The sequence below is a fragment of the Somniosus microcephalus genome, chromosome 8, assembly GCF_052327205.1.
Source record: "Somniosus microcephalus isolate GS21.2 chromosome 8, FLI_Smic_1.0, whole genome shotgun sequence".
NCBI lineage: Eukaryota > Metazoa > Chordata > Chondrichthyes > Squaliformes > Somniosidae > Somniosus > Somniosus microcephalus.
In genome coordinates, this window is record NC_140994.1 from 68,991,410 (window position 1) to 69,018,835 (window position 27,426).

The window sequence follows — 27,426 nt, forward strand, 5'->3', positions numbered from 1 at the left end:
ATAAAAGCCATATGACAGCTAGATCAGCATGCTCAAGATGCGCTTCAGGTGCCTGGACAGATCTGGAGGCGGCTTTCAGTACTCACCAAACAGGGTCTCCAGAATGATCGTGGAGGTGCAGGAGAAACAAAGTGCTGAGCACATATCATCTGCAGATAAATCTGAGGAGGAGGAAGAGGAAGGCGAGAGAGGAGAAGGAGGGTTAAGATGGCAACCCCAAAGCATCACCAGCTGTTCACATTGCTGCCCATGATGATAGGGATTCCCTTACAGCTCTAGGGTTCAGTTCTCTCCTAGAAGAAGAGGCTACAGATTAGTTGCCACCACTGGACTGATGCAACAATCATATCCAATTGCCACTCTCCCCGCCCAATGCCACTGAGACAAAACAGTCCTATGACCAACCCTGCACCCATTGCACACCCTGCATTGCTCTCTGTCAATTCATGTCTTCCCATTCATCAACAAGCAACTGAATAGGGGAGTTGCCACCTAGCAACCAAGAATGAGCAACACAGGAAAGTGGTTCAAAGTAATAATTTTTATGTAATTCTGCTAAACAACGGAAACTTAACAACATACCATTTTGTCAACATCCATGTGCATTGTTTAAGGATGCTAATGGTCTGCTCTATCAGATTCCATGTGGCAGCTTGGCTCTCATTGTATGCATGCTCTGGTTGGGTTGCGAAGTGCACTCATGAGCCAGGTGGTCAGTGGATAGCCCTTGTCACCCGATAGGCACCTCTGTGGCTCAAAGACTGAGGGAACAGCGAACTGCTGCAGAATAAAAGCATCATGACTGTTGCCAGGATACCGGGCATTCAGCATCATGATGTGCTGAGCAAGGTCACACACCAACTGCACATTCAGCGAGTGATAACCTTTGCGGTTGTGGTACATCTCAGCATTTAGATGTCGACATCATGGCCTTGATGGAAACCAGACTGAGGGATGAAGGCCTCTTCCCCCTAAATGAATCTTCCCCGCCAGGCTATACCTTTCACCACTGGCTTCACCCAAACGGCTGTGGTGGTGTGGCTTATCACCAAATTACACCATAGTCTGCCTCCATGCTCCTCTGGCACCTTCTCCTCCTTTGAACATCTCACCTTGTTCTAACACTCTCGCACCTCATTTAAAATCCTCGTTCGTTAATGCCCAGCCAAATATCAAGCCAAATTTCCCAGCAAGATTTCTGCATTGCTTTCCTGCCTTAGTCACTACACCGACTGGCTTCTCATCCTCGGTGATTTCAACCTCCATCTCAACTCAGCATTCTCTCTCCTCTGAGTTCACTGACCCCCTATCCTCCCTTAATCTCTCCCTCCATTTAAACTCCCTGACCCATATTCACGGCCACCCCCTCGACCTTGCCACTTCACCTGGCCTCGCTACTCCCACCATGTCAATCGCAGATAAGGCCAACTGTGATCTCTTCCTTGAATTGCTCACCACCCACTTCCCCCTTTCCCCTCCCAACTCCACTTCCTTCTGTGTCCAGCCCTGGAAAAAACTCTCTTCAACTCACTTACAACTGCATTTTCAAATTCCCAACTGCCTAGCCTCCATTCACCACGACATTTCTGCAGCTACTGATCTGCACAATCACACCCTCACCTCCACCTTTGATGCCCTTGTCCCCATTTAAACCATTACTCTCTTTCACCCTAATTAATCTCCCTGGAACGGCCCTCATCGCCGTTACTTTAAGTCCAAGGGATGCAGACTTGAATTTTATGGTGGACAAATGGTTTAGCTATTCATCACCAGATCTGACTGGACCACATAAAGCACTATCGGGCCCTGCTCTCCTCGGTCAAAGCTGCTCACTATCCCAGGATCATCCTGCAATGATAACCCCTGGCTTCTATTCTCCATGACAAACAGTCTTCTTAAATCCTTCTCCCTGCCCATTCCACCCTCATCTCCAATAACAAGTATAAGAAGGTCATGAACTTCTTTGTCACGAACATTGAGACCATCCGTTCAGCGGCATCTGCCGCTTCCGTCCCTTCACCTAGCCCACCGGGACAAACTTCACCTTTGGTTTCCCCCTGTCCTAGCCCTGAACTTGTATCTTTCTCTAGTTTCTCTCCAATCTCCCCTCATGCCACCTCTAAGCTCACCTTGTCCATGAGGCGCACCTCCTGCTCACTCGACCCCTATTTCCACCAAATTGATGACCACCCAACTTCCCTTCCTGTCTCCCATATTAGCTGATATTGTTAAAAGTTCCCTCTCCTCAGGTACTGTCCCCATCCCCTTCAAATCTGTTGTCATCACCCCTCTCCTCAAAAAATGATCCCTAACACCTCTGTCCTTGCAAACCACAGCCCCATCTCCAAAATCCTTTCCTCTCCAAAGTCCTTGAATGTGCTGTCGCCTCCCAAATCCATGCCGATCTTTCCCGCCACTCCATGTTTGAATCCCTGCAATCAGTTTTCCGCCCCAGCCACAGTATTGAAACGGCCCTTATCAAAGTCACAAATGACATCCTATGTAACTGTGACTGTGGTAAACTATCCCTATTCGTTGATCTCGATCTGTCTACAGCCTTTGACACGGTTGACCACAACATCCACCTGTAACGCCTCTCCCCCGTCATCCAGCTGGGAGGGACTGCACTCACCTGTTTCCATTCTTATCCATCCAGTCATAGTCAGAGAATCACCTGCAATGATTTCTCTTCCCGCTCCCACAGCGTTACCCCTGGAGTCCCCCAAGGATCTATCCTTGGCCCTCTCCGTTTCTCATTGACATGCTGCCCCTCACCGACATCATCCCAAAGCACAGCATCAGATTCCATATGTACGCTGATGACACCCAGCTCTACCTCACCACCACCTCTCTCGACCCCTTCACAGTTTTCAATTGGTCACACTGCTTGTTCAACATCCGGTACTGGATAAGCAGAAATTTCCTCCAACTAAATATTGGGAGTTTCCAACACAAATTCCGTTCCCTAGCCAGCGACTCCATCCCTCTCCCTGAGGCTGAACCAGTCCATTCGCAACCTTGCTGTCATATTTGGCACTGAGCTGAGCTTCCGACCACATACCCGCTCCATCTGTAAGTCTGCTTACTTCCACCTCGGTAACGTCACACCAATCCACTCCTGCCTCAGCTCAGCTGCTGCTGAAACCCTCATCCAGGCCTTTGTTACCTCTCGCCTTGACTATTCCAACACTCTCCTGGCCGGACTCTCATCTGTCACCCTCCAGAAACTTGAATTCATCCAAAACTCTGCTGCCCGTACCCTAACTCACACCAAGTCCCCTTCACCCATCACCCCTTTGCTCACTGACCTACATTGGCTCCTGGTCCAGCAACGCCTCAATTTTAAAATTCTCATCTGGTGAGAAGGCAGATTGTAAAACAGTGGTGGTTAGTTGCATTTAACAGGTTCAGTTTCTAGTTTCACATTCAGGAAACAAATAATCTGGAAATGATAACACACCGAGCACTGTGCTCGATCAACACACCATTGGAGCGAAAGTTGAAGAATGAATTTGTTGAATTTTCCATCCAATCAGAATTATGAGGTAAAGATCATTTAAATTTATTCTGTATTTAAATTTGCATTTGGACTACTGAGCAAGGAGTTTGTTTCCAGAAATAAAATAACATACACAGCAAGTCAGTTGCCAGCTCGGCTCTCCCTTTCTAACTGACTTTGTGGTCCCAATTTTAAATCCCTCCCCCGCCGCCTAGCGGAAACCGGGCAGGGGGGCAATTAAAATGGAGTGTGGTACTTACCACTCCTTTCCTGTCCTGATTCGTGGGCCAGAAGAGTCACAAAAGGTAAGTTTGCCAAAAAAAATGATTTGGTTTCCTTGTGGACCAGGACAGGAGGGGCAGAACTGCTCCTCAGGGCCCCACAATGAAATCTTGAATCTCCCTTGCCCCAGGACTCCCCCCTCACCACTTACTTGGCTGTCCTACTGGTTTTTCAGCTTCAACTACAGCGTGGTTCCTGGCCAATAATTCACTCTCCCGGGCCGTAGTCCATTTTTCCACAGCTTCTGGATCTTATGGTGAGCTCCAGCCTCGCCACTGATTTCTGGCCCGCGATCGATTCTACACACCTCTTGGCTCTTCATTCCCACGGAAATACCTCCAGCAGTGCATCCTCCGACACTCCACCCTTCAAATAGTTTCTAGACTCACTCACCCTCCACACCTGTCTCCAAACCTGGACATCAGTTCGTCGATGCTCCAAGCTGACTCCACCCAACTACCTCAAATTTATCCCACCACGGGACCTCTGAATTTAACTCTGGACTCCCTCCTATTGTCTCCTTTTTATTCCCCATTTATTACCAGGACAGATCAATCCTAACCTTGCTATGTAACCAAGGCTCTGTAAATGAGTTTCCCTGTGTCCATTCACGTGCGCATTTTGGCTGCCGCTCCAGACCCGAGCCCATCACTTCTATTTCTCCTTTTTTCTCCCCCTTTTTTTTTCTAATTGCAACTGGGCAACCTGGAAGTGCCTTAACAGACTTAGGACCAGTGTAGGTTGCTCAAAGTTGTCACTAAGCAAATGGGGATATTCAACCAGCCGACAACTTGTGAATGTGGAACTGAGGCACAGACTATGCAACATCTCCTGCAGTGCCCATCGTTAGAGGAACCCTGCACTGTTGCAGATCTTGCCGAATCCAACAGCAAGCCGCAAAAATGTGTCCAGTTCTGGCTGGGCTATGTATAGACTGTCCGTGGACATAAGAAGAAGAAGACCCCTCCTAGACCCCTCCCTCCTGTCATTTTTCCCCTCTCGGATACTCTGTGCTCCCAAATCCCTACCCCAACCCTTCAGCACTCTTCCACCTTCCTACTCTCCTGCCACCGTCCCAGGCTCGACTCCCTCTTAGATAAGCCTATTGCTCTCTTTGTGCCTCTTGTGGCATTTTCAAGGCACTCATTACCCCCTTCTTAGGAGCAGCAAACCCAACTGCCTCATCCTGCTCTCTCGCCAACCTACCCACCCAGTGCAACCACTGGGGGGTCATCTTTCCAACTCCTTCCCGTCCCGCTCACCCCTCCCAAGGCTGAACCTGTGGACTCTGCCAGCGGATCAGCTATCACCGCCCCTCTTTGCATTTCCCTCGAGAATGTCTGTTCAATTGTGAACAAGGCCGTTGCCATCCACGAAATTATTGTGGATGATTGCATCGACATCATGGCCTTGACAGAAACCGGCTGAGGGGTGATGACAGTTTCCCCTTAACTGAAGCCTCCGCGCCTGGCTATACATTCCACCACTTAACACGCCCAAACCGCAGTGGTGACAGTGTGGTTCTTATCACCAAATTACACCTTGGTTTTTTCACCCTGCTCCTCCAGCACCTTCTCCTCCCTCAAGCATCCCCCCTTGTTCCACCCTTTCGCCTATTATTTAAAATCTTCGTTCTCTATCACCCACCCAAGTACCATGCCAAATTTTTCACTGAGATATCTTCACTGCTTTCCTCCCTCAGCCTCTACACCAAGCGACAACTCATTCACGGTGATTTCAAGTTCATCTCAACTCCATCAGGCTCTCTTCACTGTCCTCCTATCCTCCCTTAATCTCTCCCTCCATATAAACTCCCCTACCCATATTCACGGCCACCCCCTCAACCTTGTCATCTCGCTTGGCCTCACTGCTTCCATCGTGTCAATCAAAGATAAGGCCATCTATGATCACTTCCTTGTATTACTCTCCACCCACATCCCCCAAACCCTCAAACCCCCCGGAATTAATTCTCCCCAAGTCACTTACAATTGCACTTTCAAATTCCCAACTGTCTAGCCTTTGGCCCTACATTCACCACGACATTTCTGCAGCTACTGATCTGCTCAAACACACCCTCACCTCCACCTTTGAGGCCCTTGTCCCCATTTAAATCATTGCTCTCTTTCACCCTGGTCATTCCCCCTGGTATGGCCCTCATCGCCACTCCCTTAAGTCCAAAGCATCCAGGCATTTATAGCGAACAACTGGCTTAGCTATTCATCACCTGATCTGACTGGACCACATAAAGCACTATTGGGCCCTGCTCTCCTCTGCCAAAACTATTCACTATCCCAGGATCATCCTGCAATGATAACCCCTGCCTTCTATTCTCCAATACAAACAGTCTTCTTAAACCCCAATTCCCTGCCTCCTCTACCCTCACCTCCAACAAAACTATGAAGAGCTCATGGACATCTTTATCAGTAAGATTTAGACCATCCTTTTAGCTGCCTCTCTCACTTCCCTCTCTTCACCCAGACCACCAGGCTAAATTTCCGCTAAGGTTCCCCCTTGCCCTAGCCCTGAACTCACAGGGGCAATTTTCCCAGTCCTGGGGAGGTGGGTATGGAGGCCCGACTGCTGGGAAAATGGCAGAATCTGGGTGTGGGTACCCATCCTGCCCCCAACCCGCCTCCGTGCCATATTCCCATGAGGTGGGTACCCGACCCGTGCCGGGTCCTGTCTCCTCAAAGCGGGAAGGGGATTAGTGCCAATTAATTGTTTCTTAACAGGTAGTTAACAGGCAGTTTTTTTTACTAATCCCTATTTTGAGCCCTAAAGTGTGGGCTTCCCAATGGCTTCGAACCTCACCAGGGTCAGCAAGGCGAGCCGTGGGTCTGCAGGGGTTGGAGGGGCCGAAAAGTACACTGTGCAGGTGAGTGATGAGTGCAAGTGTGGAGAGGTAAGTGTGTGAAGTGAGTCTAAAGTGTTTTAATAAGATTACTTACCTTTGCTTCTTCCTCCAGGCTTCATCCCTTTCGGCTGTGGAGTTGCCTCATCTCCACGGCAGAGAAAGAAGAATGACCGCTGCATTCTTAAATGCAGCCGCCTTCTGCTTTCTGCTCAGGAAAGCTTTCTAAGTGAGCCTTGAGTAAAGGACTCAACTTAGAAGACAGATTGTCAGTGTTTGACAGCTTCACAGAGCTGTCAAACGATGACAATTCATCTGTCAAAAAATTTTGACAGATGAAACATCATAGGCTGACATTCTCTGTCACCAGCTTTCCCTTAATTGGCCTGCTAAGTCCGCTGGGTGGGCAAAACAAGGTCACTCAAGGGAAAATAACGTGGGTTGGCCGGACATCAATAGAGGCGGGACTAATACCCGACAAGCAGCTTTCCCGCCTCCATCACGTCCCCATTGATAAAATCACCCCCTAGATCTTTCTCTAGTTTCTCTCCTTTTTCCCCTCATGCTCCCATCGAGCTCAACTTGTCCATGAGACCCACCTCATGCTCTCTCCACCCTATTCCCACCAAACTGATGATCTCCCAACTTCCATTCCTGGCCCCCATATTAGCTGATATTGTTAACGGTTCCCTCTCTGGTACTTCCCCCTCCCCTTCAACTCTCCCGTCATCAGCTCTCTCCTCAGAAAACCAATCCTTGTCCCCTCTTTGCATACCAGCCTCCTTTTCCTCTCCAAAGTCCTTGAACAGCTGTCACCTCCCAAATCCATGCCCATCTTTCCCACAACTCCATGTTTGGACCGCTTCCATCAGATTTCCTCCACGGCCACAATACTGAAATGGCCCTTATCAAATTCACAAATTGCATCGTATGTGGCTGTGACCATGATAAACTACCCCTCCTCATCCTTCTCGACCCGTCTGCAGCCTTTGACACAGTTGAACACTCCATCCTCCTCCAACACCTCTCCTCCGCAGTCCAGCTATGTGGGACTGCACTCGCCTCATTCCATTCTTATCTATCCAGTCATAGCCAGAGAATCACCTGCAGTGGCTTCTCTTCCCACTCTCGCACCATTGCCTCTGGAGTACCCCAACGATCTATCCTTGGCCCCCTCCTATTTCACATCTACATGCTGCCCCTCGGCAACATCATCCCAAAATAAAACATAAGGGCCTAGAAATTCCCTTGGGTTTGCGCCCATTTAGGGGCGCAAGAGTGGGTTGCACCGGAAGTTGCGTCGCCGCTGAAATTAGGTGGGCCTTTAAATCGGCGTAAGCCGGTAGCGCTGCGCCGGCACCGATGACGTCATCGGTGTGCGCAGCGCCCCGGTACCGCCCGAAACCACGCCGATCCCCATCTTCAGTAGCGGCCGCCTCTTCCCTGGCGGCCGCTAACAACGTTTTGAAAACCTGGCCGTGCTGCAGCCTTAGAGGCGCTATTTAAAGCGGAGGTGCGGCCGGCCGCTTTTTCGGCGGCCGCCTGCCCGCACCTCCTTCCCCGGCCTCCTCCACCCGCCCCCCGCGGCATTGCCGGCTGGTTTCCGTGGAGCCCGGCACTTCGCCGTTGTGCCGGGCTCTTTTGCCGGCACTTTCAACGGGGCTCCGGCCGTTGCAGGCACCTCCCCCTTAAGAGAAGGGGGAGGCCTGCAGTACAGCAGCCTGCCGCTCTGCATCGGGTGGCGCAGCGGGACCGGCAGCGCTGAAATTCACTTTCAGCGCCCCAAGCGGGGCGGGCACACCCTGTACCAGCGCCCGCTTCCGCTTTGGGGCGCTGAAAGTGAATTGGGGCGGGCACAACTGGCTCGGCGGCGGGCGCTAAATTTCCGGCGCAAACGTGCTGGTGGGGCGTCACCGAATTTATAGCCCAAGGTTCCACATGTACGCTGATGACACCCAGCTCTACCTCACCACCACCCTCACTTGGCCCCTCCACGGTCTCTAATTGGTCACACTGCTTGTCCAACATCCAGCACTGGATAAGCACAAATTTCCATCAACTAAATATTGGGAAGACCATCGGTCTCCGCCACAAACTCCATTCCCTAGCCACCGATGCTATCCTTCGCACTAGCAACTATCTGAGGCTGAACCAGAGCATTCAAACATTGGTGTTGTACTTGACCCTGAGATGAGCTCCCCACCACATATCTGCTCCATCACCAAGGCCGCTTACTTCCACCTTGGTGACATTACCCGACTCTGCCTCTGACTCAGCTCATCTGCTGCTGGAACCCTCATCCATGCCTTTGTTACCTCTAGAATTGTGTAATCCAGTGCTGTCCTGGTCGGGCTTCCATCTTCACCCTCCATAAACTTGCGCTCATCCGAATCTCTGCTGCCCGTATCCTAACTCACACTAAGTCCCGTTCACCCATCACCCCTGTGCTCTCTGACCTACTCTGGCTCCCAGTCCGGCAACACCACAATTTTAAAATTCTCATCCTTGTTTTCAAATCCCTCCATGGCCTCGCCCCTCCCTATCTCTGTACACTCCTCCAGCCCTACAACCCTCTGAGATCTCTGCGCTCCTCCAATTCTGGCCTCTTTTATAACCCCGACTTTAATTGCTCCACAATTGGTGGCCGTGCTTTCAGCTGCCTTGGTCCAAAGTTCAGTAATTCCCTCCCTAAACCTCTCTGCCACTTTACCACTTTTACCTTCCTCCAATTTGAATAATTGTCCTTTACCCCTACACTTTGCTTTCTATTTTTTCACCAATTTGCTACTAATTCATCTATTTGTCCTCTGACTCCACATGCCCTAACCTTTATCATGAGCCTACCGTGTGGTACCTTAATGAAGGCCTTTTGAAAATCCAGGTATATGACATCGGCTGCATTACCCTTGTCTACTCTTTCTGTTACCTCTTCACAGAATTCTATCAGGTTAGTTAGGCATGACTTAGCCTTTTGGAATCCATGCTGACTATTTTTATTACATTTTCTGTCTCTAGATGCTCTACTATCACTTCTTTTAGTATAGATTCCAGTATCTTTCCTACCACTGACATTAAGCTGACTGGTCGAAAGTTCCAAGGTTTTGTTCTATTTCCCTTTTTGTATTTTGGAACACCATAACTGCCAGCCCTCTGGCACTATCCCCTGGTCTATGGAACTTTGAAATATATAAACTAGTGCCTCTGCTATCTCCTCCCTAGTTTCCTTGAGTCTGTGTGGTCGCATAACTTCTGGACCTGGGGTTTATCATTTTTTAGTTCAGCTAGTTTGTCAATTATTTTCTCCCATTCTATCCCAACTGTATTAATATTCTTTTTAAGCTCATCCTCTAGTGAAGTATCGATTTTGTTAGCTTCTTTTGTAAAACTGAGGCGAAGTAGTTATTCAATACTTCTGCCTTTTTCTGTCATTACCTGTGAGTTTATCTTGCTCATCCTTCAGTGGACCTATCACTACTTCAATTTCCCTTTTGTTATATATGTTTCTATAGAACACTTTATTAGCTCTTTTTATATTTCTGTTTGTTTTGCCATTCCTCTTTGCCTTACTGATTGTTATTTTAACTTCTCTCCTAAGTTCTTCATATTCCCTTTTGTCCTCCTCTCCTTTAATATCAATTTTCGTTATTCATCCACGGTGCCCCATAATTAGCTTTTTTGTTTTTAACTTTTAGTGGAATATGTTTCTCTTGAACTCTATCGATTACCCTTTAACGATTTCCCACTGTTTTTCGGTCTCTTTGTTTTGCAAGATTTTCTCCCAATTTATCTTCTTTAGTTCCACCCTCATATCCTCATAATTTGCTCTTTTCCAATCAGTTACCTTAGTCTTTGACCTACTTATGTCACTCTCAATCCTATCTGGTTTGGTTCATTACCCATTACAGCAGCGATTCTTTTCTTGTTGGACTTCTTACGTACTGAGTGAGAAAGACGTCCTGTATACACGGTAAAAACTCAATTCCCTTTTCTCCTTTTGCTACTTCTTCCTGCCAGTTTTGTTGGGGGTAGTTGAAATCTCCCATGATTATTATTCTATGCCTGCTACTCAACTTGTAGATTTGCTTACATATTTATATCTGAAATTCCCTTCCACTATTTGGTGGTCTATAATATTCCCCTATTAGAGTGATGGATCCCTACTTAGCTTTTAACTCAATCCATTTGCATTCTGTATCTATCATGCTAGTCACATCCTAGGCCCTAAACTAGTTCCATCCTTTATTTCTACTGCCATTATGTTTTCATTAACTACTACAGCTACTCCACCTCCCCTCATTCCTTCCCTTTCCTTCATGAATGTGTTGTATCCTGGAATATTTAGTTGCCAATCCTGTTCTCTATGTAGCCATGTTTCAGTCATCCCGACTATATCCGGGTCCTCTCTACAATTATTGCCTCCAGTTCATCCATTTTGTTTTGAATACTACGTACATTGCTGTACAAACAATTTAAATTGTTTTCATTTATTATTCCTCTCTCTTTGTTTTTAGTAGTTATTTTACCTTTATGCTCTATGTCTTGATCTGATCACTGGCCATTCGTGTTAACTTTGTTCCTTCCATTAGTTTGTCCTTTACTTTCTTTCCCTGGTTCTTTTATTGTTAGATTTCTGTAATTTCTAGCAGTTCCCTCCCCGCACCCCCCACCTCTTCCTCCATGTTATTAGCTTAAAGTCTTATTTAAAGCCCTCGTTATCCTTTCCGCAAGGACCATGGTCCCAGCCCAGTTCAGGTGCAGCCCGTCCCAATGGTACAGCGTCTGCCTGTCCCAGTACTGGTGCCAGTGTCACAAGAAATGGAAGCCCTACTTCCCACACCACTCCTTTAGCCACGTGTTGACTTTCCTAATCTGTTTGTCTTGATGCCAATTTGCACATGGTTTGGTTAATAATCCTGAGATGGAGGACAACAACAGCATCCGCCCCCTCCCTTTCCAGATTCTTTTCCAGCTGTTTTGAGTTGCCCACCTGAGAGGGCAGGTGGGGCCTCGGTTTAATGTCTCATCTGAAAGATGGCACCTCCGACAGTGCAGCACTCCCTCAGTACTGCACTAAACTGTCAGTCTAGATTAAGTGCTCAAGTCTCTGGAGTGGGATTTGAATCCACAACCTTCTGACTCAGAGGCGACAGTGCTACCCACTGAGCCAAGTTTGCTTCAGCCTGTCTTAATTTGTCCTTCATTTTGAGAATGTTATTGTTAATTTTTAAGCCTCATGAGCTGGTTTTACACTCAGCAGAAACATTGGCGACTTATTTATTATTTGGGTCAACCCAAACACTTTGATCCACAGAACTGGCTCATATTTTGTTGGGGGATTAAAGATTACCCCATTTCTGTTCATACATGTCACCAATTTTGAAATTCAACCAAGCGAAATTTAGCAGGAGGTTAGCGGCGGCACTAACCGTTAGCGCTGCACCACCGCCGATGATGTCATCGCCGTGCGCAGCGCCCCGCTCACGCCCCAGCTGTAATATTGGGTGGCGCCCCCTGACTTACCGCCGGACGCTATGTCCACCAGGGTCAGTGGGGCCTACCTGCGGCCAGGGCAGCGTTAGTTAAAGGGGAGGTGGCGAGCGGCCATTTTTGTTGCTGGCCGCCTTCCAACACCTGCCCCCATTGCTGTCCCCGGCCCCTGTGAAGCCCCCACACGGGGTTTCGGCTGCTCTCTGTGAGCCCGGCAGTACTCTTGTGTGCTGTTTGCTGGCACTCCCGAACCCTGGTGGCACAGCTGGGCGCTGGGACGCGATGCGCCAGGCCCCTCCCCTTTAATCTCCAAAGGGGGCGCTACCCAAGTTTTACCTGTAGATCTCTTTTCTCTAGAAACAAGAAAGCTGTTGGGTGACCTGCTCGAGGTCTTTAAGATTATGAAAGAGTTTGACAGGGTAAACAGGAGAATATGTATCCACTTGTTGGGGAGACCAAAACTAGGGCCATCAATATAAGATAGCGACCAGTAAATCCAATAGGGGATTCAGGAGAAACCTGTAGAATGTAGAAGTCTCTACCACAAGGAGTAGTTGAGGTGAGTACCATAGATACATTTAAGGGGAAGTGAAATAAACAGATGAGGGAGAAAGGAATAGAAGGATAGGCTGATAGGGTTTGATGAAATGGAATGGGAGGAGGCTCGTGTGGAGCATAAACAGCAGCACAGGCCAGTTGGGCTGAATGGCCTGTTTCTGTGCTGTAGACTCAATGTAATTCTTTGTATCTATTAACCAACATCACTTAAACAGATAATCTGAACATTATCACAGTCACACGGAACATGGGGAGACTGGGGGAGGTGGCAGTGCATGCAGGAAGGTAAAGAGAGGCAAGAAAGCCCCGAAAGCTGTTTGGAGAGGAGACGAGTTCAAGGGAGAAACTCAAGAGAGCAGCGTAGAGATGACTAGAGACCCGAGAGCAGCCTGGAGAAGGACAGCAGCTGAGAAGGAGAGGGTCTCCCAGCGAGATCAAGGAACCTGCGCTGAATCGCCCTGCAATACTCATTGGCAATAAAGCACGATAATGCCAATCTATTCCTCCCCCTTCCCTCTCACTTTTTCTCTCACCATTTCCCACTTTCTCTACAACAGCAGCTCTGACAGGAAAGTGAAGGGAGCAAATGCAGGGGTTTGGCAGCGGGGAATGGGGGACAATGTAGGGAGAGGTAACAGGGAATGGGGGTAATGAAGGGGGGGTAATGGGGAATAGGGGTAATAATGTAGGTGGGGTAACGGGGAATGGAGGGTTCTAGTGTTCATTGGTCTTTTAATAATGTATAAATATTAAAAGGGGAGTCAAACGAAGGGTGGGCCCATTAAGGATCAAAAATGAGATCTTCATGTGGAGGATGAGGTATTGAACGAGTACTTTGCATTTGTCTTCATTAAAGAAGAGGATGCTGCCAATGTGACAGTAAAGAAGGAGGTAATAGAGAAATTGGATAGGATAAAAACAGATAAAGAGGAGGTACTTAAAAGGTAGGCAGCACTCAAAGTAGAAAAGTCACCCGGCCCAGATGGGATGCCTCCTAAGTTGCTGAGAGAAGTAATATTGGAAATTGCGGAGGCTCTGCCCTCAAACTCATTGAAACTTATAAAATTCTAACAGGACTAGACAGACTAGATGCAGGAAGGATGTTCCCGATGGCCGGGGAGTCCAGAACCAGTGGTCACAGTCTAAGAATAAGGGGTAAGCCATTTAGGACTGAGATGAGGAGGAATTTCTACACCCAGAGAGTGGTGAACCAGTGGAATTCTCTACCACAGAAGGCAGTTGAGGCCAACTTATTGGCCCAGAAATTCAGGTCTCCACGGGTGAGTACGCACTGGGTACTCACCCGTAGGCCCAACGAAAGTGTCGGTTTCGTGCATGCACCGGAAGCTGGAAATTCCGTTCCCTTAAAGGAAGGGGTTCAGGGGTCAAACGCGTATGCCGGAGAGGCAGGGCGTGCGCCTGGAACTTACGTTTTTTTCCAAGTTTCTCCAGGAGGGTAAGTCTCTAACAGTTAGGCCTAGAAATTCGGTATAGCCGCGTTTGGGGCGCTAGTCCCGGCGATGCGCAAAGTTTAGTGCCAGGCGCAATTTAGCACCACCTAGCGCGATATTGGGTTGCAGCGCCCCTAAAGGTGATTGCGGCGCTAAATCAGGTGCTGCACGCTACTCTTAAGGCGCTAACCTGGCGGCGCAACCCAATTTCGCGGCGGCGGGGCGCAGCAAAGATGCTTTCAATAATCACTTTCCCTGAGACACAGTGGCGCCGGCCAGCTCTTAAAGGGGCAGGGCAATTGGCATCACCAGACACACTCACTGCCTTGTAGGCCTTCAAAGCGGTGGGAGCCTACCTGTGGTGCACCAGCCTAGCAAGACATGGAAAGGGTGAGGCAGAGGGCGGAACGCCTCACTGATGGGGCATTGGATGCTTTGGTTGGCGCAGTGCAATCAAGGCCAAGGAAGATGGTCGTATTGTGATTTATGTTTTGGACAGTCTCCCGGGTGTGAGAGTCAGTTATGTGTCAGTGTATTACTTTTGCTTTCTGTTGCCATAGCTTTCTCATGTTTGAAGGAACCACATTTTGTGTAATGAAACACTTTCTTCATTTACAATGGCCATGCCTGCTATTTACATGCATTTTGCCCTTCACAGGCTTGGGGGTATCAGACCGGCTCCATTCCTCTTCTTGGAATGGCAGCAAGCATTCCATGAGAGGGGCCTAGAAGCTACATCTGATCAGCCTCTGACGCGCAGCCTGAGAAGAGCCGCTCGCGTAGAAGTTCAGGCCAGCAGACATCTTCTCAGCCACCGACAGAGATGTCCTGCACCTTATCTGAGGCTGCAGATCTGGCTGAAGCAGCTGGCACAGCTCAGTCACTACCTCCTTTCTAAATCGCAGCCTTCTGACACACTGCTCCTCCGGCATGTTCATGTAGGAAAACTGCTGTCGGAAAACCCTGCCAGCGTAAGGTCTGCTGTGGCGATGTCTGTTGGCCCTCCTCCGTCTGGCAATGCCTGCCCCCCTCTCCCAGCGTCTCAGTGCCCTTTCCAGATGATTTAGCAGCAGGACGTTCCCCTCCAATGCAGCCCCCATAATAATTGCCCACAGGAAGGTTCCCCATTGTCAAGGCTCACCAACAGCAAGGTGATGGTCAGAAGGCTGAAGATCATCTGCCTGCGCTGGCTCGGTGGTCAAATGGCTCTCAGTGTGCAGCTCAGCAACTGTTTGTAGCTCTCGAGGAAGTTGTGCTCCAAAAATGGCTGCCGCTTTTAAACCACACCAGTCCCCTTTAAATAACGCTCCTCCAGCCCGAGAGCGACTTGGTAAGGTCCAGGTAAGCTGTCACTATTAGCGCCAGGCGCTACGGAGGGGAGCGGCGCCACCGAATTTCCGGTCCGGGGCATCCAAAAGGCGTTGCACACTCAAATGACGTCACACTCAGCCTGCGCCCATGAGCGGGCACTAAGATTTAGCGCCGGCGCTAAATGCATGCTCAATATGGGGCGAGGCGCTAGGTGCCTTGCGCCCACCCGGAAATTGGCTAGCGCCCCACTTGTCGGCCTCTTTAGGCGTTAATCGGTGGCGCTAACAACCGAATTTCTCCCCCTTACACTTTTAAAAAGCAGGTGCAATCCTTCTTAGATATGGGAGTGGTGCCAGAGGACTGAAGCATTGCAAATGTTACACCCATGTTTAAAAAAGGGAAGATGGATAAACCTGGCAAGTACAGGCATTTGATAGAGTACCACATAATAGACTTGTTAGCAAAATTGAAGCCCATGTGATTAAAGGGCTGCATGGATACGACATTAGCTAAGGGACAGAAAGTAGAGAGTTGTAGTGAACGGTTATTTTTCAGACTGGTGTGAAGTGTACAGTGGTGTTGCCCAGGGGTCGGTATTAGGACCACTGCTCTTTTTGATATATATATATGACCTGGATTTGGGAATACAGGGCATAATTTCAAAGTTTACAGATGACACGAAACTCAGAAATGTAGTCAAGAGTCAGGAGGATAGTAACAGACTTGAAGAGGACACAGACAGATTGTTGAAATGGGCAGGCACATGGCAAATGAAATTTAACACAGAGAAGTGTGATTAATTTTGGTACGAAAAATGAGGAGAGGCAATATAAACTAAATGGTACAATTTTAAATGGGGTGCAGGAACAGAGAGAGCTTAGAGAAGGGTCGGTAACCAGAGGAAACAGTTTAAAGGTTTTAAGGACCTGTCCCACAGACTAGTCAAGCAACATAATCATACTCATAGAATAATACCTTTCAGCCAATGTCCCAAACTCCTCCATCACCATCCCTGGATATGTCCTGTCCCACCGGCAGGAGAGACCCACCAGGGGTAGCGGCACAGTGGTATACAGTCGGGAAGGAGTGGCCCTGGGAATCCTCAACATTGACTCTGGACCCATGAAAGAAAGAAAGACTTGCATTTATATAGCCCCTTTCACGAATGTCTCAAAGCGCTTTACAGCCAATTAAGTACTTTTGAAGTGGAGTCACTGTTGTAATGTGGGAAATGCAGTAGCCAATTTGCACACTGCAAGCTCCCACTAACAGCAATGTGATAATGACCAGATGATCTGTTTTTTTGGTTATGTTGGTTGAGGGAGAAATATTGGCCAGGAGACTCGGGATAACAACCCTGCTCTTCATCAAAATAGTGCCATGGGATCTTTTACGTCCATCTGTGAGAGCAGACAGTGCCTCGGTTTAACATCTTGAAGGGATAATTACTAGTCCTAACCCTTTTAGGGCTACCCCGGATCAGGCGTATTCCCCAGACGTTCACCTTCAACTAAAGTTAGAGGTAGCCGAATCCTAAAGACGCTTAATTGGGTCTAAAGGTCCGGACTACCTCTCCCTAAAGGAAAGGAACAACCTGAAGATGTTACAGTCCTCCAGAAAGCATTTTTAATAAGTTTAGCTATACTGTAACCTTCCGGATATTATGAGGGTCCAGAAAACTCCCGCAGAATTCTGCAACTCCTCACCAAAGAGTGTACAGAGATTGAGTTCGTGAGTTTGATACAGAAGTACTATGTGAGACAATTCTAAAAATATATAGGTTTAATAAAGAACCGACATGTAATTTACAGTTGGTGATTCAATCACAGAATTAACAGTTCCAAATACAACAAGCTTTTACAATCTTATTATCAGAGATCCTTATTCTCAAATCTTAACTTCGTTACATTTCTTAGTCTTATTCCAGGATACCACCAAAATCAAATACGGTACCTTTTTGATCCCCGAGACTCAAAGAGTTGTAGACTTACAAAGCTTGCTTCTGAAGCCGAGAATCGCTTTGCCCCTTTAAGCGGATCTGTCTTCCTATTTGAAAGTCTAATTTTTATACCCTTTCTCAGTGGTATTTCCTTTGAAGTTTTCTGCTGATGTAAGCTAATTATCTCTAGTCATTTTTCTGTTGACCCTTGCTATTCTTACAGTCAGATCAGCTGGTACCATTACAGACTCGTGTCTCTACCTTTAGGTGTTCAAAGCTTATCATAAAAAACGGTGTGGAGCAGATGCATCTACTGATGTCATTCTTACCAAAGCCTTCTGTTTGTGTCTCTTTCCAAAGTGTAAATTAAAAACAGCTCAATCAGGGGCACCATTATCTTCTTAGTTACCTCAACTGGTTGTAACACAGACTCATGTCACCGTGTTTCATTTGATGTTACTTTTACAAATATCCCCATACACAATGATGGAGCCCAGCATGTGAGTGTAAAAGACAAGGCTGAAGCGTTTGCAACCATCTTCAGCCAGAAGTGCAGAGTGGATGATCCATATCGGCCTCCTCCTGAGGTCCCAACCATCATAGAAGCCAGTCTTCAGCCAATTCGATTCACTTCACGTGATATCAAGAAATGGCTGAGCACACTGGATACAGCAAAGGCTATGGGTCCCGACAACATCCCAGCTATCATGCTGAAGACTTGTGCTCTACAACTAGCCGTGCCTCTAGCCATGCTGTTCTAGTACAGCTACAACACTGGTATATATCCGACAATGTGGAAAACTGCCCAGATATGTCCTGTGCACAAAAAACAGGACAACTCCAATCCAGCCAATTAATGCCCCATCAGTCTACTCCCAATCATCAGCAAAGTGATGGAAGGTGTCGTCGAGAGTGCTATCAAGCGACACTTACTCATCAATAATCTGCTCACTGATGCCCAGTTTGGGTTCTGGACCACTGGGCTCCAGATCTCATTACAGCCTTGGTCCAAACATGAACAAAGGAGCTGAATTCCAGAGGTGAGGTGAGAGTGACTGCCCTTGAAATCAAGGCCGCATTTGGCCAAGTGTGGCATCAAGGAGTCCTAGTAAAACTGAAGTCAATAGGAATCGGGGGGAGAACTCTCCACTGGCTGGAGTCATACCTAGCACAAAAGAATATGGTTGTGGTGGTTGGAGGTCAGTCATCTCAGCCCCAGGACATCGCTACAGGAGTTCCTCAGGGCAGTGCCCTAGGCCCAATTACCTTCAGCTGCTTCATCAATGACCTTCCCTCCAACATAAGGTCAGAAATGGGAATGTTCGCTGATGACTGCATAGTGTTCAGTGCTATTCACGACACCTCAGATAATGAAGCAGTCTATGCCCACATGCAACAAGACCTAGACGACATTCAGGCTTGGGCTGATAAGTGGCAGATAACATTCGCGTCACACACAAGTGCCAGGCAATGACTATCTCAAACAAGCGAGAGTCTAACCACCACCCCTTGACATTCAATGGCATTACCATCGCCGAATCCCCCACCATCAACATCCTGAGGGTCACCATTGACCAGAAACTTAACTGGACCAGCCACATAAATACTATGGCAACAAGAGCAGGTCAGAGGCTAAGTATTCTGCAGTGAGTGTCTCACCTCCTGACTCCCCAAAGCCGTTCCACCATCTACAAGGCACAAGTAAGGAGTGTGATGGAATACCCTTCACTTGCCTGGATGAGTGCAGCTCCAACAACACTGAAGAAGCTCAACACCATCAGGACAAAGCAGCCCGCTTGATTAGCATCCCATCAAAAACCTTAAATATTCACTTCCTCCACCACCAGCATACCGTGGTTGCAGTGTGTACCATCTACAAGATGCACTGCAGCAATTCGCCAAGGCTTCTTCAGCAGCACCTCCCAAACCCGCGACCTCTACCATCTAAAAGGACAAAGACAGCAGGCGCATGGGAACACCACCACCTCCAAGTTCCCCTCCAAGTCACACATCATCCTGACTTGGAAGTATATCACTGATCCTTCATCGTCGCTGGGTCAAAATCCTGGAACTCCCTCCCTAGCAGCACTGTGGGAGTATCTTCACCACACGGACTGCAGCAGTTCAAGAAGGCAGCTCACCACCACCTTCTCAAGGGCAACTAGTGATCAGCAATAAAGGCTGGCCTTGCCAGCGACACCCACATCCCAGGAACAAATAAAGCAAAATTGGCAAAAGAACCAGAGGTGATATGAGGGGGAAAAAAATTAAACCGTGAGTTGGAATGCACTGCCTGAAAGGGTGGTGGAAGTGAATTCAATAATAACTTTCAAAAGGGAATTGGATAAATACTTGAAGGGGAAAAATTTCCAGGGTCTGTGGGGAAGGAGCAGAAGAGTGGGACGAGTCGGACAGCTCTTTCAAAGAGCCGGCACAAGCACATTGGGCTGAGTGGCCTTCTTCTGCGCTGTGTCATTCTATACTTCTATGATTCTGTGAAATATTGTGATGGGATCTTTCATGTTCACCTGAGAGTTTAAAATATCATCCAAAAGAATTCACCTCTGCCAGTGCAGGACTGCCTCAGTACAGTGCTGAAGAGGCAGCTTGGATTTTGAGCTCAAGGGCTCGATTTTCCAAGCCCTGAGGAGGTGGATTTGGGGGCGGGAGTGGTGGGAAAATTGCAGAATCGGGGGGGCAGGAACCCATCCCGCCCCCAACCCGCCTGCGTGCCAATGTCCCAGGAGGCGGGTACCCGACCTGTGCTGGGAGCCGCCTCCCCGAGGTGGGAAGGGGATTAGTGCCAATTAATTGCCTGTTAACAGGTAGTTAATAGGCAGCTTTTTGCCTAATCCCTATTTTTAGCCCTGAAGTGTAGGCTGTCCGACGGCTCCGAACCATGCCAAGTTATCGAGGCGGACCGTCGGTCTGCAGGGGTTGGAGGGGTCAAGATGTCCGTTGTGCAGGTGAGTGATGGGTGCCTGTGTGCAGAGGTAAGTGTGTGAGGTGAGTGTAAAGTTTTTAAATAAGTTTTACTTGCCTTAACTTTCTCCTGCAGGCTTCCTTCCTTCAGTTCTCGGGAGTCCCTCAGCTCACCGGCACAGAAAGCAGAATGGCCGCTGAACTGTCAAAAGCTGCAGCCTCTGCTTTCTGGTCTGGAGAGATCTCTAACTGAGTCTCAGTAGAAGGACTCAAGTTAGAAGACAGATTGTCAGTGTTTGACAGCTTCACAGAGCTGTCAAATGCTGATTTTTCATCTGTCAAAAGCTCTTGACAGATGAAATGTCAATCGCGGATGTCACCAGTAACCAGGTGTCCCTTATTTGGCCTGCTAAGCCCGCTGGGCGGGCTTAACAAGGTCAATCAAGGGAAAATAGCATGGGTTGGCCACAAGTCGATTGAAGCGGGAATACAACTCAAAAAGTGGGAGTCCCGCCTCCAAAAGCTCCCCATTGACAAAATCAAGCCCCAAGTTTCTGGAGTGGGACTTAAGTCCACAACTGTCGGACTCAGAAGTGACAGAGCTACCACTGAGCCACAGCTGACACAGGTCCTTGTTCAATTGAATGAGTTTGGTTTTCCCAATGGCTCATCTGGTTAAAGCAGTGAGTAGCTCAGCCATGTAATCAGAAAGATCCCAGGATCAGACTCTGGATTCCTGCTGGCTGCAAGTTCCCTAGTATCAGCGGCCTGAGCCTTTGACAATCTTTGCTGGGACCCTCTTGTGCCTATTTTCAGGGGGGCTGCGAGGCTGGCTGGTGGGGAGGGGCAATGGGGTTGTGTTGTTAAAGTGCAACATGATGGTATGGGACAGGCTCTATGGTCCAGCTGGTCTTTTCCTGTCTGTTGTTTTCACTTGTTCATGTGTTTGAGCTTCTGGTTGTAATTTGAGTTGTCAGCTTTTTTGGAGCTGCTTATTCCTTTGTTCCTAGGTTGGCCAGAGTGTAATCATTTCCCCATCACTATTCCTATCTGAATGTGTAACAAAACTGTTATAAATCTCATCGTCATAAAGAAACTACTCATGAAATAAAGCTGGACGGCCAGCTGGTGGCGCCGTCCAAGGAGTATAAGTACTCGGGCATGGGCCCAGCTTTTCAGGGACATTTTGTAAGACAGGAACTGGTGAAGTACAACTAGACCTCCATGTTCTGAAACAAGTTGATTAAAGCCTTGCTTTATACTCAAACCAAGTGCGTAGTGAGTTTTATTACGTCAAAAACTGATAAATATTTAAACATATTTCTTACAGTGATATTGAGAGGAACTCACTGAAAGCGAAATTACTTCAGCTACAATGTCACTTCACGTGGAATCTGCAGGTGGAAAAGGTTGAGTGGGATGATTTGCAGGAACGACTAAATTATACAATAAAGTCTGATATTGTGAAATATCAAGCCATGGCTTACAATCTACTTGCTTTTGTAAACTGTATGCGAGGCAACTGTGAGGAGTCGTTCAATAATTTATGGGAAGCTGAAGAGATTCTGAGGAAGAATCACAAATTTGAAATTGAAAAATGGATCATCATCACCTATGGAAACTATGCCTGGGTATATTATCACATGGGAGAACTGGCAGAGGCCCAATCCTACCTCGACAAGCTGGAGAGGATCTGTCAACAATTTACTGATGGCTCTCAGTATACAGCACTGATACCTGAAGTATACGGGGAGAAGGGTTGGTCACTGTTGAAATTTGGCAGGAAATATTATGAAGAGGCAAATGAATGTATTGTGGCGACACGCCACCACTGGACATAATCCGCTCACGGCGGCACAGACAGTCTAAGCAGAAGCCCCCAGCCGGGGGCCCTTTCCTCCAGCAACTTGTTTCCCGCAGGGACAGGCTGCCGGGAGCACTTCCTGTCTGGGAAGTATTTAAGTGGATGCGCGGGCTTTTCTAGTTCCTGTTTGTCATGTGGTTGAAATAAAGCAGTTGTGTTTTCGATAGCTCTGGTCTCGACTCCCACGTTTGCCGCGGTATCTCAACACTGGTGACCCCGACGCTCAGGACGAATCCTAAGCTAGCATGGCGGATACAAACGCAGTCACGGTTAAATTACCAGACTTTTGGGAGAACCTCGCCGAAGCCTGGTTCATTCAAGCTGAGTCCAGATTCCGGCTGAAAGGCATTACAGTCGACGCCACGAAGTACGACTACCTCGTCGCCTCGCTCACCTACGCTACAGTCCCCAAGGTTTGGGCAGCGCTGCAGAACCCACCAACGGAGGGCAAGTACGAACATCTGAAGGCTGCGCTACTTAAAAAATTTCAAACGTCCTCTTACCAGCGCCACTGCCAACTCCTGGACCTCCCCGGCCTTGGTGACACTTCACCATCAGACCTGCTTTCCCACATGCTGTCCCTCTCAGACGACAAAAATCCCGGCGCCCTTTTTCGCACGCTTTTCATTCGGCAGCTCCCCGCCAGCATACGCCCGGTCATTGTGGAGTCTGAATCCACGGACCTGAATGATATAGCCGAAAAGGCCGACCGGCTGCTCTCTGGACAGGCCGCTCGCGACGTCGCGCCCGACCTCACAGCAACGACCACGCGGTCTTCCCGGGCCGCTAGGCCCGACCGCCCTACCACTCCGGGTCACTGCTACTACCACACCCGTTTTGACGCTAGGGCTCAACGCTGCACGCCACCGTGTTCCTTCAAATCCCCCCCCGCACCGGCCCCCGCGATGGCCGCGGGGCAGAAGGAGCCCCTACTGTACGTCACTGACGACAGAACCAACCGCCGATTTCTGTGCGACACAGGGGCCCAGCACAGCATCACCCCCGCCTCCGCCCTCGAGATCCAACGCGGCACACGGGGTATCACACTGGCTGCAGCCAACGGCTCTGAAATCCGCACATATGGCACCCGCATGGTCACGCTTGACCTCGCGGGCCGCCACTACCGCTGGGAGTTCCTCACAGCCAAGGTCCTCTGCCCACTCATCGGCGCTGACTTCCTACATGCCCACGGCCTCCTTGTCGACATTCCGAGGCACCGCCTCGTCGACATCAACACTATGGCCCCCATCCCCGGCGCCTTTACCCCGGCCCGTTCGGCCGGCCTGACGACCTATTGCCTCGCCAGAGCCACGGACGACTACTCGGCACTCCTAGCTGAGTTTCCCGCCCTCACTAACCCGACCTTTTCGGCCAAAGCCGCCAAGCACGGTGTGGAACACTATATCCCCACCACCGGCCCCCCAGTTTCTGCCCACGCCCGCAGACTCAACCCGGCCAAGCTGGAAATCGCGCGGGCCGAGTTCACCAACATGGAACAACTCGGCATCATCCGCCGCTCCAGCAGCCCTTGGGCCTCGCCCCTCCACATCGCCCCCAAGCCCGGCGGAGGCTGGCGCCCTTGCGGGGACTACCGCCGCCTCAACGACGCCACCACCCCCGATCGATACCCGGTGCCACACGTCCAGGACTTCTCGGCCCGACTGGCCGGACGAACCGTCTTTTCCAAAGTCGACCTGGTGCGCGGTTACCACCAAATCCCAGTACACCCCGCGGACATCCCCAAAACGGCCGTCATCACCCCATTCGGCCTGTTCGAGTTCCTGAGGATGCCCTTCGGCCTCAAGAATGCAGCACAGGCTTTCCAGCACCTTATGGACTCAGTCCTCCGGGACCTGAACTTCCTATTCGTCTATCTAGACGACATTTTCGTGGCCAGCTCCTCCAAACAGGAACACCTCGAACACCTTCGCATCCTGTTCGGGCGCCTAGCCCACCACGGGCTCATCCTCAGCCCAGCGAAGTGCCAATTCGGCCTAACCGAGATCGATTTTCTCGGTCACCACATCACCCCTGCTGGGGCCGTCCCCCTGCCCAACAAGGTGCAGGCCGTCCAGCAATTCCCCCGCCCCACAACCATCAAGGGCCTCCAGGAGTTCCTCGGGATGGTGAACTTCTACAACAGGTTCACCCCCAGAGCCGCAGCCCTCATGAAGCCCCTATACGACTCCCTCCGAGGAAAATCCGGCAAGATGGACGTAGCCTGGACCACTGACACGGCAGCCGCCTTCGACGCCACCAAAAACGCGCTCGCTGACGCCACACTGCTCGCGCACCCGAGGGCCGATGCCCGGGTCGCGCTCACCACCGACGCCTCCGACCACGCGGTCGGGGCCGTGTTCGAGCAGTGGGTCAATGGCGCGTGGCAGCCACTTGCCTGCTACAGCCACCAACTGCGCCCCCCGGAGGTCAAATACTCCACTTTCGACCGCGAGCTTCTCGCACTCCACCTGTCGGTCCGCCATTTCAGGTTCCTCCTGGAAGGCCGCCCCTTCACCGCGTATGTGGACCACAAGCCACTCACATACGCGATGGCCAAGCACACTGAACCCTGGTCCGCTAGGCAGCAACGCCAGCTCGCGGCCGTCTCCGAGTTTACTACGGACATTCAGCACGTCTCCGGTAGAGACAACGTGGTCGCCGACTGCCTTTCCCGTCCCGCCGTCTGTGCGAATCACCTCGCGGTCGAATACGCACAACTAGCAGCGGGCCAGCTCACGGACCCAGACCTCCTCTCGGCGGCTACCAGCCTGCCAGGGCTATGCCTAGCCAAGGTCGCGCACGGGCACGAAGCCACGGCAGTCACGTGCAACGTCTCACTCGGCCAACCCAGGCCGGTCGTCCCTGAGACCTGGCGCCGCCGCGTCTTCGATGCACTCCACGGGCTCGCTCACCCGGGTTCCCGCGCATCCGTCAAACTCCTCTCCAAGCGCTTCGTCTGGCGCGGCCTCAGCAGAGATGTTCGGACTTGGGCCACCTCCTGCCTCGCCTGCCAACGGGCTAAGGTACAGCTGCACACCAAAGCACCCCTGGGAGACTTCGAGGTACCCAGCCGCCGCTTCGACCACGTACACGTCGACATCGTCGGTCCCCTGCCGCCATCGCAAGGCCAAACTTATCTCCTCACGATGGTCGACCGCTACACACGCTGGCCTGAGGCAGTGCCGCTGACCTCCACCACCACAGCCGACATCGCCAGGGCGTTCGTTAACACCTGGGTTGCGAGGTTCGGCGTACCGGCCGACATAACCTCCGACAGAGGCGCCCAGTTCACCTCCGAACTCTGGACGGCCACAGCACGCAACCGCGGGGTGACGCTCCACCGCACCACGGCGTACCACCCGCAGGCCAACGGACTTTGTGAACGCTTCCACAGGTCACTCAAGGCCTCACTCTGCGCCGGCCTGCAGGACAGTACCTGGACTGACCGCCTACCGTGGGTGCTACTCGGCCTACGCACCGCGGTCAAGGAAGACCTCCAGTCCTCGGCAGCGGAGTTAGTCTACGGACAACCGCTGCGCGTCCCAGGCGAATTCCTTCCGGAGCCTACCAAGCCTTGGTCGGCCGAACAGCAGTGGCTCGACTCTTTCTCTTCTGCTCAGCAGTTCGCCCCACTTCCGGTCAACCGACACGGCGAACTCGCACCTCACGTCCCGCCAAATTTACAGCAGGCGCGCTTCGTCTTCGTGCGACACGACGCACACCGCGGGCCCCTGCGACCCCCGTATGACGGTCCGTACGAGGTACTACAAACCGGGGACAAGGTCTTCAAGCTGCGACTCGGCGACAGGGTCGAGACAGTCTCCATCGACCGGCTCAAACCAGCACACACAGAACCAGGGGAACAGGTCCCCGTGGCCCAGCCTCCAACTAGAGGCCGTCCCCCCGGCAAGCCAGCACAGCCGGCGGCGAACCGCCCGACCCAACCAACCAGACCGGCGACCACTCAGAGCCGCTGCGGCAGAACCATTAGACCACCGTCACGACTCGTCCACTCCTCCTAAGCGGATTCTGGGGGGAGCTCTGTGGCGACACGCCACCACTGGACATAATCCGCTCACGGCAGCACAGACAGTCTAAGCAGAAGCCCCCAGCCGGGGGCCCTTTCCTCCAGCAACTTGTTTCCCGCAGGGACAGGCTGCCGGGAGCACTTCCTGTCTGGGAAGTATTTAAGTGGATGCGCGGGCTTTTCTAGTTCCTGTTTGTCATGTGGTTGGAATAAAGCAGTTGTGTTTTCGATAGCTCTGGTCTCGACTCCCACGTTTGCCGCGGTATCTCAACAGTATTGAGAAGGGTCTGGAGGGGGATCCTGATGACATTGAATGGAATGCAGCTTATGCAACTTCTCTGTTTCGAATTAAAGAAACCTTTGGATACCCACAGCGTCCTGAACACTGCAAGGTAGTGAAGCAGTTACACCGCGCGTTAGCACTGAACCCAAATGACTCTTTTGTCAAGATCATGTTGACTCTAAGACTACAGGAATTCAATCAAACAGACGAATGTTACGGATTACTTGAAGAAGTAATGCTGAAGTCTCCTGATGATCCATATATAATTCAATAGGCAGCCAAAGCTTTAAGAAAACAAGGATCTGTTGAATATTCCTTACAGCTATTGAAAAAGGCACTGAAGGTTAAATCATCTTCTGCACTCCTTCACCACCAGATTGGCTTATGTTACCAAACTAAGCTGATTGCACTGCAGAGAAAATCTTCTCAATAGTTTGCTCGTGAAGATAGCAGAAAATTGATTAAACTTTGCAAGTACCATTTGCAAACAGCGTTTGATCAGAAACCCTCGCTTACTTTTGCAATACTTGATTTGGCGGAACTCCATGCAAAATGTGGAAAATATTCCAAAGTCAATGATATCTACGCCAACCTGCTTAGAAATAAAGATTACAACCTTTTGAATAAACAATTAATACTTTGGAACTATCGACAGTACCACCTGTATGAGAAGGGATCCCAGCTGAATGCCATTCATCATTTCAAGGAATACTTAAAACTCAAAGTTAACACCTGGAAGAACGAGAAATGCCGTGCAAAATTGAAACAAATTGCTGAAGATCGAATGAATAAATATTCAAGAGACAGTGTAGCCTTTGGTATATTGGGGCTAATACACCAGGTTGATGACAAGAAATCAGAAGCCATTGAATTCTTTGAGAAAGCCCTGGAGTGTGATCGCGATAATGAAGAATTTCAAAGTGCTCTACGTGAGCTGCGTCAAGCTACATAG

General features: G+C 49.9%; 1 pseudogene; it reads left to right on the plus strand.

Annotated features, from left to right (window-relative positions):
* Positions 1–37: 37 nt before the first annotated feature.
* On the plus strand, positions 38–27,426 carry LOC147113612 (interferon-induced protein with tetratricopeptide repeats 5-like; annotated as a pseudogene).